The following is an 11508-nucleotide window of genomic DNA, read 5'->3' as shown; positions in this document are numbered from 1 at the left end:
ACAACAAAAAAAACACCCAAGCAAAACAGGCTTCCCTCTCAGGCCCAGAGGAACCACCTCAGGCTGCCAGTGCTCAACAATCAATTACCCTGCCTGTCGCCTGCCTCCACAGATAAGGTACCTGGTTTAAGTGAATAAAATAAATAATGGAAAAATTAATAAAATAATTTTTAAAAATTAAAAATAAGAACCTGAAAGTCCTAAAATAAACAACAAAAGAAATGTCTGTCTATGAGTTCCCTGTCATAAGGTACCAGCTTGGTACCTCACAACCCTGTGGATCACTCTATGGATTCTTTCTCTTAGGAGGTAATGGGAATTGAGTCAGAAGCCATATATGGGAGGAAGGCAGTCCTACATTGAGTTACAAACCACTCCAAATGTTACATAGGCTTCTGGAAGCTTATCTGTCTCTACCTGTCCCCTTAGTCTTAGGCTAGTTGGTCTTCTAACAGTTTGCTGACTATGTCCCCTGGCTTCCTTCTTTCCTAGACTGGAGAGGCACTTGTCTCTGCCTACCTCCTAGATGATGTAGTTCCTCTGTCTTCCATGGCAGCTGAGTGTGACTGGTCAGATAATCTTTCCCATCTCCCTGGGGCCACTTCAGTACTGGCTGGGGTCTTTTTTTTCAAGATTCAAAGGGGCTCAGCTGGCCAAATTCACTGAAGTAAAGCCACTCTTTACCCTCTGCCAGATCCTTTTTCCTCCCAGAGAGGAGAACTTTAATTTTCACTAAGTTGGATGCAGTTAACCAATGGGTTTTACTGAGGTTATATGCCTTGATGCCTTGAGGGTGGGATGTGTGTGCTGTTTCCAGCCACAGGGGTAACTCACAGTTTTTTCTTTTTGGCCTCTTTGTCTCTCCATCCCTTTCACTCCTGGATGTTGTGCAGGGTCCTGGTCTGCAGATACCCAAAGCAACTCTATTGGGTAGGATTTTAGCCTTCCTCAGTTCTTTTTGTGAGTGTTGAGCCCTGCCTACTTACTTTGATGCCATCTTCCAAGAAGTTTTTTTAGTAGATGGGAAAAATAGGAACACTTTGCAAGTAAAACATAAGTTCTTGAGAGTGAGTGTTCTTCAAGCAGTTGAGCATCTGTCTCCCACCTAGGATGTCCCAGGTTCAGTCCCCAATACTTCTTAAAAATAAAATAAAAATGAAACAAACAACAAGCACACAAATGAAAAATCCATTTCAAAGGAGCCCATGTGGCTCAGTCGTTGAGCACCAGCTTCCCATTCCTGAGGACTGGAGTCCAATCTGGGGTCCCATTAACTAAAAAAAAAATCTCAAGATCTTTCAATGTTTCTAATATTATATTTGGGGTAATTTAATAATTTTAAATAAAGTTGGAAAATTATTTTTGCAGTATCTAGCATTTACATCTGAAGCATCTTTTTTATAATATACTGGCATTTTGATGTATATAGATTTGAAATAATACTTCATGTTTAGCTTTTTAATTTAAATTAATATTGGGCCAGCATAGATATTTTTATTTTACATTTAAATAAATATTTTCAATATGGTGTTATATCCATTCTTCTAGTCCTCTAGAATAATTTTGCTTAAAAATAGGTATTTATTGATGGTAGCATATCAGTCATGAATTATTTAAACATTTTAGTTAATGTTTAAAATACTGTGTATTGTATGACCTAAATTGGGGAAGGGGATCTAATTCTGATTAAGAGTTTACTGAGGGGGCAAGACAACCTGAACTTTATATTTCAAAAAGAAGTTTTGGTTTTATGAGGTGCTGGTTTATGTTTGATTTTTATTTCTATTTCATCACCACGTGGAAGGTGTGTGTATTACTTTTTCCCATTGGTAAGGAAAGCTTTTTTTACTTTTTGTAAAGTTAGGTAGTGAATTAATTTGGTGAGATATGAGATTTATAAGTAGGTTTCCTTTGAAATAATATAATCTAAGCTTTCAGAAGTTGAGGATGATGAACAATAAAACAACTTGTTGCATATTTTGTAAGGTTTCCTAAAGTAGTATACTTAGCATAAATGTGTAAATTGCAAAAGCAGAACTTGTGATGGTGTTTAGTAATATATTGTATTAAAATTCTATGTGAGATGTATGTTATACACATAGTAAATTTTTACTCAGGAAAGACATGCTCATTCTGTATTTTTTAAAGTAGGGATTAAAGCATACAAAAAGTCATTAGATCTATTAATCTACAAAAAGTTTCACTTCCCCAAATTGTCCTAGCATTCTCTGTCATTTTATGAGTGGGGAAAAAATTAGATAGACTCGAAGTAGCCTAGCAGAGGCTTTAAAAACTGAGCATTCATTGAAACCATCCATGAAGAAGGTGAGATAAAACTTGTGGTTTGAACCTAATCAGATGGATTGCTTGCTAAATATACCTGACCAAAACCAATCTACATAGCATCAAGTTGAGGATGTGATAAAAATATTTATTCAGCACATGACAAAGAAATAGAAAAATGTGGCTTAATTATCAAGGGAAAAGGCTTTCAACAAACTCCACCCCCACAAATCACCCAGGTGCTCAAAAATTTATACAAAGACTTTCAAACAGCTATTATATTCATTGTCCATGGTGTATAGACAATCAGTAAAGAAATATGTGAGAAGATGGAAGTCTTTAATGGAGAAATAAAACTTACAAAAAAAGAACCATGCCAAAATTTTAGACATGAAAATCACAGTAATTGAAATTATGTGGGCTCAATAGCAGAATGGAAAGAGAGAATTGAAGATAGATTCATAGAGTTTGTATGATCTGAGAAACAGAAGTAAACAATATTAAATAGTGAGCAGATTCTCGGAGTAATGGGAAGCAATATGAAAATCTCCAAAATTCATGTCATTGGGATTCCAGAAGGAGAAGAGAAAAACATAATTTATTTACATACAGGTGAATTATGATTTGAATGACTGAATATATCTCACAAGAAACTTTAAAGTCCAGAAGACAATAGAACAATATATTTAAAGTGCTGAATAAAATGTTAGCTCGATATTCTCTATCCAGAGTAAACATGTATCATGAAAGAAAGTAAAATAAAAATCTTATCACATGAGGAAAATCTAAGAGAAGCTATTACCAGTAGACTTGCAAAAAGGAAATTTTTAAGCTCTGATTGAAAAGAGGTTACTCAAGTGGAAAATTTGAAGGTCAGTGGTCCAGAATAAGCAAGTGTAATGTAAACACATTGTTAAAAATAGACTAATTTTTCCTTTTAAGTGAATAATATTATCTCCTGTGGTTTCCATGTATGAAAATGTAATATATATGACAGGAGAGGACAAAGTGCCCTATAATTGTTATATTTTTATATTTCATTTGAAATGGCAAAATATTAACTACAAGTTGATTTGAAAAGATTAGGTATGTAGTTTGTAATATCTGGAGCATGATTGTTGGTCAGAAGTGATTTTGCCCTAGAGGGGACATTTGTATTACTACCTGCATCTAGCAGGGAGAGAAAAGAGGTAATCCTAAAGATCCTAAAATTTATAAGGCAACAAAGTTTTTGTGACCAAAAATGACAATAATACTAAATTTGAGGTTTCTCTTGTGCAGTCCCTAAAAAAATGAATGAATAAACAAATAAAGCCAAAACCAACCGATTAATTGAAACTATTCAATTCCAAATGTAGGCATTAAGGGGATATACCAGGTAGAAACAAACAAACAAAACATACAGATGTGATTTATAGAAAACAAATCTTAAGATGGTGGGCCTAAATCCAAACATATCATTAATTACATTGAATGCAAAGGGTATGAACTTACCAGTGAAAAACAGAGATAATGAAATCAATTTAAAAAACAGGATTCAATTATTTGTAGTTCATAAAACCCACTTTAAATATAAATAGGTTACAATTTAATAGATGGTAAGTATTTACCATTCAAATGCTTTAGAGAAAACTAGAATGGCTATATTGCTATAAGACAAAGTAGAAATCAGAACAATGACTATTGCCAAAGAAAAAGAAGGATGATTTATCATAATAACAGAGAAAGTTCACCAAGAATACAGGTATGAATGCATATGCACTTAATAGCTAAGCTTCACAATAGATGAATAAAACTGACAGAACATTAAATGACAAATAGCCAAATCCACAATTATATTTTGAGACTTCAAGATTTCTCTCCTAATACACAATAGAACAAGTAGAGAGAAAATCAGTAATCAAAATATATGCAATGCAGGTAAAATATTTATTAGAATGAAAATTTAATTATTAAATACTACTAGAAAAGAAAATGCCATAAAAAAGTATCAATTATTTTTATTTAACATCTTTCTTTAGTTTGTTTAAATGTCACCATGGGAAATAATGTTGCTTGTTTTGTTCACTGCTGTATCTTCTATGCTCATATAAGTACATGGCACATAATATCTGCTCACTAAATATTTATTGAATTAATACATAAACTAATGAATTACTGACACTATTTGTTACATTTGCTTATTCATACTCATGAAAAATAGTTTCTGATAGTTTGGAATTTTCCATAAGTTGAAAAGATACCCAATGCTTACACCAGCAGTGTAAATAACTTACTTTAGCTCCCATATTCCTTCTCCATGGAGTCTCCACATTATATCCTCCTTATCAGTTGTAAAGTAAAAGCCACATGGATTACCACACATTTTTAATTTTGGAAACTTCCCATTACCCCTTTCCCTCTGGTTATGGGAATGGTACAAATTCATCATAGAATTACTCTGATTATTGTCAGGATTATCTACTTCAAAATTATGGCATAAAATAGCCACAATCAGAGGATATTTCTATTTAGTTAATCTTATTAGATAAAATAATAAATATGTTTTATAAAGACACTAAGTAACTACATGAACAGGGAAGTAATGAAACAAATAATCTAATCTTAAACACTTAAATGTGCTAGAAATAATATAAAACACTTTGTAATAATTAATTTATGATGTGTGCTTATTTTATCAATTTATAAGTGTATATAAATTCTAATTACAGAGGTGGTAAGTGGAAGAATTGATATTCTCATTCCAGGTCTGGCTGATTCCAAAATCCAAGAAATTTCTATTATAGCATCCTAGGAAATTGAGAATAAGAAAGGCAATGCTCAAAATTTTCAGTTGACTTTAGTCATGAATAATTGAATAATGCATTCTCGGATTTGTTTGGTCTTTACACTATAGATAATAGGGGGTACCAATAAACACATGTTGGCAAGCAGGATGTGGGTGTGACGTGGAATATGCCTACTAAAATGGTGAGTGAGGAAAGAAAAAAGTGCAGGAATGTAGAAGGTGAGGATGACACAAACATGAGATCCCCAAGTGCTGAGGGTCTTCAGCCTGGCATCCTTAGAAGGGAGACTAAATGCAGTATGCAGTATGCAGTATCTGTACATAGGACAGAAAAGTGCATATCACATCAGTTCCAACAATCAAAATAATGACTGCCAAACTATAAAGACTGTTGATGGAAATATCAGCACAAGCCAATTTCACCACAGCCATAGGCTCACAATATGTGTGGGGTACCACATTAGTCTGGCAATATGGCCATCCCTTTACCAGGAAGGGATGTGGTAACATCAGCACTAAGCCCCGCAGAAGTGCCACTGTGCCAACTTGGCCCACCACAGCACTTGTAAGAATGGATGAGTGTCTCAAAGGATTGCAGATTGCCACATACCGATCTAGTGCCATGGCCACAAGAAGCCCTGATTCCACACCAGAGAAAGCATGAATGAAAAACATCTGAGTGAGGCAGGCATGGAAGTTGATCTGATGATAATTGAATCAGAAGATACGCAACATCTTGGGAAGGGTAGAGATTGACAAGATGAGGTCTGTGATGGCTAACATGGAAAGAAAATAGAACATGGGTTCATGGAGAACAGCCTCTGTTTTGATGAGGAAAAGGATGACAGAGTTCCCAATGAGGGCTACAACATACATTGAGCAGAAAGGGATGGATATCCAAATATGTAAGTCTTCTAGACCAGGAATGCCCATCAGAATGAAGGTGCTGGGATTGGCCAATGAAGTGGCATTCAAGTCAAGTATGGTGATACTACATGCAGAGATTCTTGTTCACTTTCTCTCATTTGCTCTTGGAATATTTCAGAGTGAAGTCAAATGTACCCATACTCTGATAAATCTGCAACAGAATTGTGTAAAAACACAACCAGAATTTATTCATTTTTATGTCTTCCTTTATAAGCTTCTTGGAAATTAAAACTATTGCATCCCTTGGTGTCAGCTATTAATCTAATTAAGGGCTGGTTGAAGAGTAGAATATCTTCTCTGCTGATATCCCTGCTTTAGGGTTCTGATACTAGTTGTTTTCATCATACCCTTGATAACCAGGATGAGTAAAGTTCTCGATAAGTAGAAGAGGTTAATCACATCTTAACAAAGCAACGGTGGTGGTGAGGAGGAATCTACGTTTTCCCTAAAAGTTATCCCTCCAAATAATTTTGAAGACTTATTATATGATAAAAACATTTTCAATAGATAAACTTTGAGGTAACGCATGAAGGAATAATAAGTTTTTCATATTTCTTTTTTTTTTTTTTTAGTTTTTCTTATTTCTATGCTTTTTAAATTATAGGCAAATTATTGCCTCCATGACAAATTTTTGAGCATTGAACAAACAAAACAAAACAAAACAAAAAAAACCCAAATGCAGTACCTAACCATCTTCAAAACTGTGGCTAACCTTGGAAGCCTTGACTTGGCTTCAGTACCAAATTTTCTGCTTCTGTTGCCTGTTGTCAGTCTATTTCAAGCATAGTTGAATATCATACATTCACAGTAATTCTGAATATTCATCCCTTATCTTCAGGAAACTCCTCCTTACCTCAGATGCTTTAGTCCTCTCATCATTGCCTTCCTTTTCCTTTATGCTGTGGTAGATACAAATGAACTAGCTGTTCTTTTTTCAAGATTAAGTATGTTGTGCTGAATGGATGCCATAAAATCTAGATTTGAATTATTCTCTGCATGGCAGGTTCATAGCAGTTTTTATAGCCGCACTGGGGCAGTCGCAGGGATCCAAACTCTACTAGAGTTATACCTTCACCTTCTGGGAATTGTGGGTAATGCCTGAGGTAATCAGAATTTTCTTTATCACATGCTGTCAGGTAGTATTTAAATTTAGTTTGAGAGACACTGAAGGAGCTTTATCAAAGAAACAATTTTCTCCAAGTTTCAGGCCTCTGATAACCACATTAATTCAGTTCAAATCAAGGGTGCAGTTAAGTAGGAGACTTAGATGAGGAAACACATCAATAAAGCACAAAATTGGATCTCTGCTCTACTGTCAGAATTAACTTGCAATCGCATTGTTACTCACATGCAAACATACATATATCTTATAACGAATCAATACAAAAAATAAATATACATATTAATATAGACATAGGCATAGAGATAGGTATAAATATAAACATCAAAAAACAATAAAATGGTTTGATACACACTATGGCGATATATACATATTAATATATATGTATTATCTATATGGACACATATATATTATATAAAAGAATATATAAACACATATACACAAATTCTTACATACATATATATGCACTCTTTCTTATATACACACGATCATGTATTATATTTGTATATATGCATATATAAACACCTATATACATATATGCATATTGATATATATTTTTACCTTTATAAGAAACATGGTGATATTATATATGTCTGTCTGGGGTGTCACAATTTTATATTAAATAAATATTGTTAAATTATGTTTTAATAATTATTAAGCATTTTAAAAGACAAATGATCATGTGAAAATACATAGAAAATTGATCCAAAAGCTTAAAGAAAAATAAATGAAAATTACCTGAGATGGGAATGAGCTTAACTATTTCAAGGAATAGAAAGACGGACTGTCTAGCTGGTGCCTTTTAAAGAAATAATAATAGAGAAAGGATTTTAATCATAAATTTATCCAGAGGTCTTTAAAAAGTAGTTTAGGATTTTGCTTATATTTTAAATAATTGGGAAAACAAATTGCAATTTTAAAAAGAGGTTGAAAGTGATTTGAATGACACTTTAGACTTATAATAGGGTGGAGAGAGGAAATTTCACATTGTTACATAATTTTGATTGAAACATCAAAGCTGAGGATAATATTTGATAAATAACCACACACTCCAAAAAGAAAAAATACACATAAAACTCCGTCTGTTTCAAATGGGTCATGAAGGTATCAGATGATATTGACATATTCATCCCTCAAGGTAGGTGTGCAGAGCCTGAGGTGGACTGAAGCCGATAGGGATGTTACTTTCAGGTCAAGAAGAACTGAATCTAATCCCATGTTTCCTGGTTAGACTAGTCATATGATTTTTACTCAAAAAATGACACATCTGAGAGTAAAGAGGATGTTTTTATTATGCTGAGAAAATGGTACTTGAGATCCATCAAGACAACCTGATCAAAGCTAAGAATTTGATCTTGTTAAGGTTTATTTCAACTATTGATAGGAACTGTTAAAAATCTAGAGCATTTTCTGTTTCAGGTGCCCTAAAACCATGACATGCAGCCTAAATGCAACTGTACAGAATAATAAGGGAGCAGGAAGTTCAGATGAAGTCTCCCAGGAAGTACAGATTCAGGAAAAGTGTCCTTAATTTTGACAAATTTTCCTCATACTTTATTTTTAATGAGCATCAAAGAAAAGCTCTTAGAAAATCCAAGTGTAATTATGAATTTATAAATTATTATAAAAAGCATATTTTATATTTCTATTATAGCAATAAATTTTCTACATTATAGTTCATAAAAGTTCAAAAATTTAAATATATCTCCATAAAATTGTGCTTGGAAATTGTATATAAATATTTAAAACATTAAATCTGATGTAGAACAAGTTGCATTTATGGAAATATTCACAAATTTCTCATTACTTCTCATTTAATTGGAAGTTTATATATATTCAATATGGAACATCTTCTCTGATATTTTATCTTCATCATCATAAGTTTATATAAGAAATAGAATATTCAATTAATTTTGAACTATTCCATATTTATCACCAAAATTTTCTGGTGTACCATACAGCTTTTATTTGTGCTGAATAAGCATATGGCATGAACAAGCTTGGAATATATACGCTAATTTATGTAACATAATAATATTAATTATTAATCTTATTAAAATATTTAAAATGCTAATAAATTAATATTAATTAATTTATGTAGCAATAATAATATTAATGATAATAAAGAAATAATAGATGAAATGTACTGGGGCACTATTATATACCTAAACCGTGATACAAGATTTGCATATATTCTATCATTTTATTTTCACAACTTTGTGAGCTAGGTACTATTATGATCCTTTCTTTACAGATGAAGATAGATACTAGGTAATGTGACCAAAGTTACACAGGTAGAAAAAGTTGGATATAAGGTTTGAACCAAGATCAGCTGTATATGAAATTATTGCACTTAATTTTATGCTACATTCTTTAACAATAAATTCCTATTACCCACATCTAGACTATGGAATGCAAGTCTCATATTTTATTGAGAAAAATCCTTGAAGAGAGTTTGCAGAATTGGAAGAAATGTTCTTTGGATATATTAATATCTTTCCATGGAAAAAATGTTGAAAATGTTCTTCCCCAGTGCAAACTATTCAGGAAGGTGTGTTTAAGCGAAATACTCATAAAGATTTAGGGTGCTTAGATCTTATGGGGCCAATGGAAGGAAATGTTTTGCTTTCAGTTGTAGGTACTCTCTTATTTGGGGATGAGTGTTGTGAATCATCAACATTTTGTTAGTTGTCCTGGGCAAATTTGATGAACTAGAGAGAAGGTGTTGGTTGCAAATCTCCTGAGATTACAAAGTGTAAACGATAATGTTAAACTATAGGCCTTGGTTAGTAGGAATGCTCCAATATTTGTTCATCAATTGAAAAACGTACCACACTAATGTAAGAAGTGATTATTATGGGAAAATGTGGGAGGGGGAGGGGAGTATATAATTTGGATGTAACTTTTCTGTAATCTAAAGCTTCTTTAAAAGTAAAGTTTATTATATACATAAAAGGAAAAGGGAAATTAATTACAATAATCAAATAATAAAAATGATTTAGTGTTACTGGGAAACTGTAAAAGAGATTCTTAACCCAGCTGGAGATTTGCTGAGTCGCAGATACAGAAAATCCCATACTGGTGTGACCAGGGACATCTCACTTCACAATTCAAAAGATAATAATTATTTGGAAAAATAACAATTTCAGGTAGATCAAAGAGCTCTAAATTAGTAATATTTTACTTCTTATTTTTCAGTCTTCCTTCCTGTTAACCCAATCGTGGAGAAAATGTTATTCAGCTGAATGGAAGAAATGTGTGAAAGACAGAAAATAAAGGGAAAAAAATAAAGAAAAAAAGAGATGATGCACTCTCTTCCGTAAATCTGACCACTGAATTTGAGGAAAGATGCCACTATTAATTTATTTTGGACTAAAATTTTAATATTGAAAAATATTTGTGTTAGTAATTTCCCCAGAGTTTACAGCCCTAAGTTTATTTTTATTGAATAAATATGTTTAAAAAGTACAGAAATGATGCAAAAATGTCTAGTTTCTTAACGTTTATTAAGACCAATTGACCAATCACCTGCTAAAGTATATAGAAACACTTTACAGTAAGTAGGTAGCAACATAGGCTACTCATGACTGATGGATGAGTTCAGCCAAATATTAACCACGTGAAAAATTATTAAGCTTAGTGTTAAAAGTCCACATGAGTAAGAATCTATAGAAACAAAAATAATTATTATAATTTGTCAAATATTTCTAATATTGGAATCATCAGAAGCAATACAGAATAACTATTTTGGATGATTAATAAAAATAATATAATAAATCAGAAGACTCAGCCTGTAACCAGAAGCTATACAAATACACATGAATGTAAAAATGGGTAACAATAACAATAGTGACAAAGTTTTTAGAAATAAAAAAATATTAATATGGTAAATAAAATCTAATAGATGGGATAAAAATTTATCATAATCAGAAAATGAGAATTATGGGCTGAAAAATAGAAATGAAGTAATTTTGACATTGCAGTAGAGAAAAATAAGAAGATCATAAATATGGAATAAAATAAAATATACTATACCTGAGTAAAAACTTACAACAAATATTCAATGGAATCCCAGAATTGATAGAGAAGACATTAAAAACAGAGAAACACTACATTGCTAAAATAAGAATATAAATTATTATTGAAAACAGAGTTCTTAATGTTTACAATATGATCCAGAAGAGACTAAAATGACAGGTAATAGCATATACCAGCTTAGATTGTGTACAAAACCTATTATCATTGGTAGACAGAAATCCTAAACAAAACATTGTCAAATAAATCTAATTATAAATAATGTATGAGACAGTAAATCCAATTTTGCTTTATTCCATAGATGCAAATTTGGTTTAACACTGATATTCAGTGACTATGACAGAAAGGGAAAAAA

At 32.3% G+C, this 11508-nt stretch overlaps 1 pseudogene; it reads right to left on the bottom strand.

The window, feature by feature from the left end:
* Window positions 1–5112: 5112 nt before the first annotated feature.
* LOC101433832 (olfactory receptor 52R1-like) lies at window positions 5113–6874 on the bottom strand (annotated as a pseudogene).
* Between the last annotated feature and the right edge of the window lie 4634 nt (window positions 6875–11508).

The sequence above is a fragment of the Dasypus novemcinctus genome, chromosome 10 (genome assembly GCF_030445035.2).
Source record: "Dasypus novemcinctus isolate mDasNov1 chromosome 10, mDasNov1.1.hap2, whole genome shotgun sequence".
Taxonomy (NCBI): domain Eukaryota; kingdom Metazoa; phylum Chordata; class Mammalia; order Cingulata; family Dasypodidae; genus Dasypus; species Dasypus novemcinctus.
The sequence above is the reverse complement of the archived record's forward strand: the minus strand, read 5'-3'. Positions and strand labels throughout refer to the sequence as shown.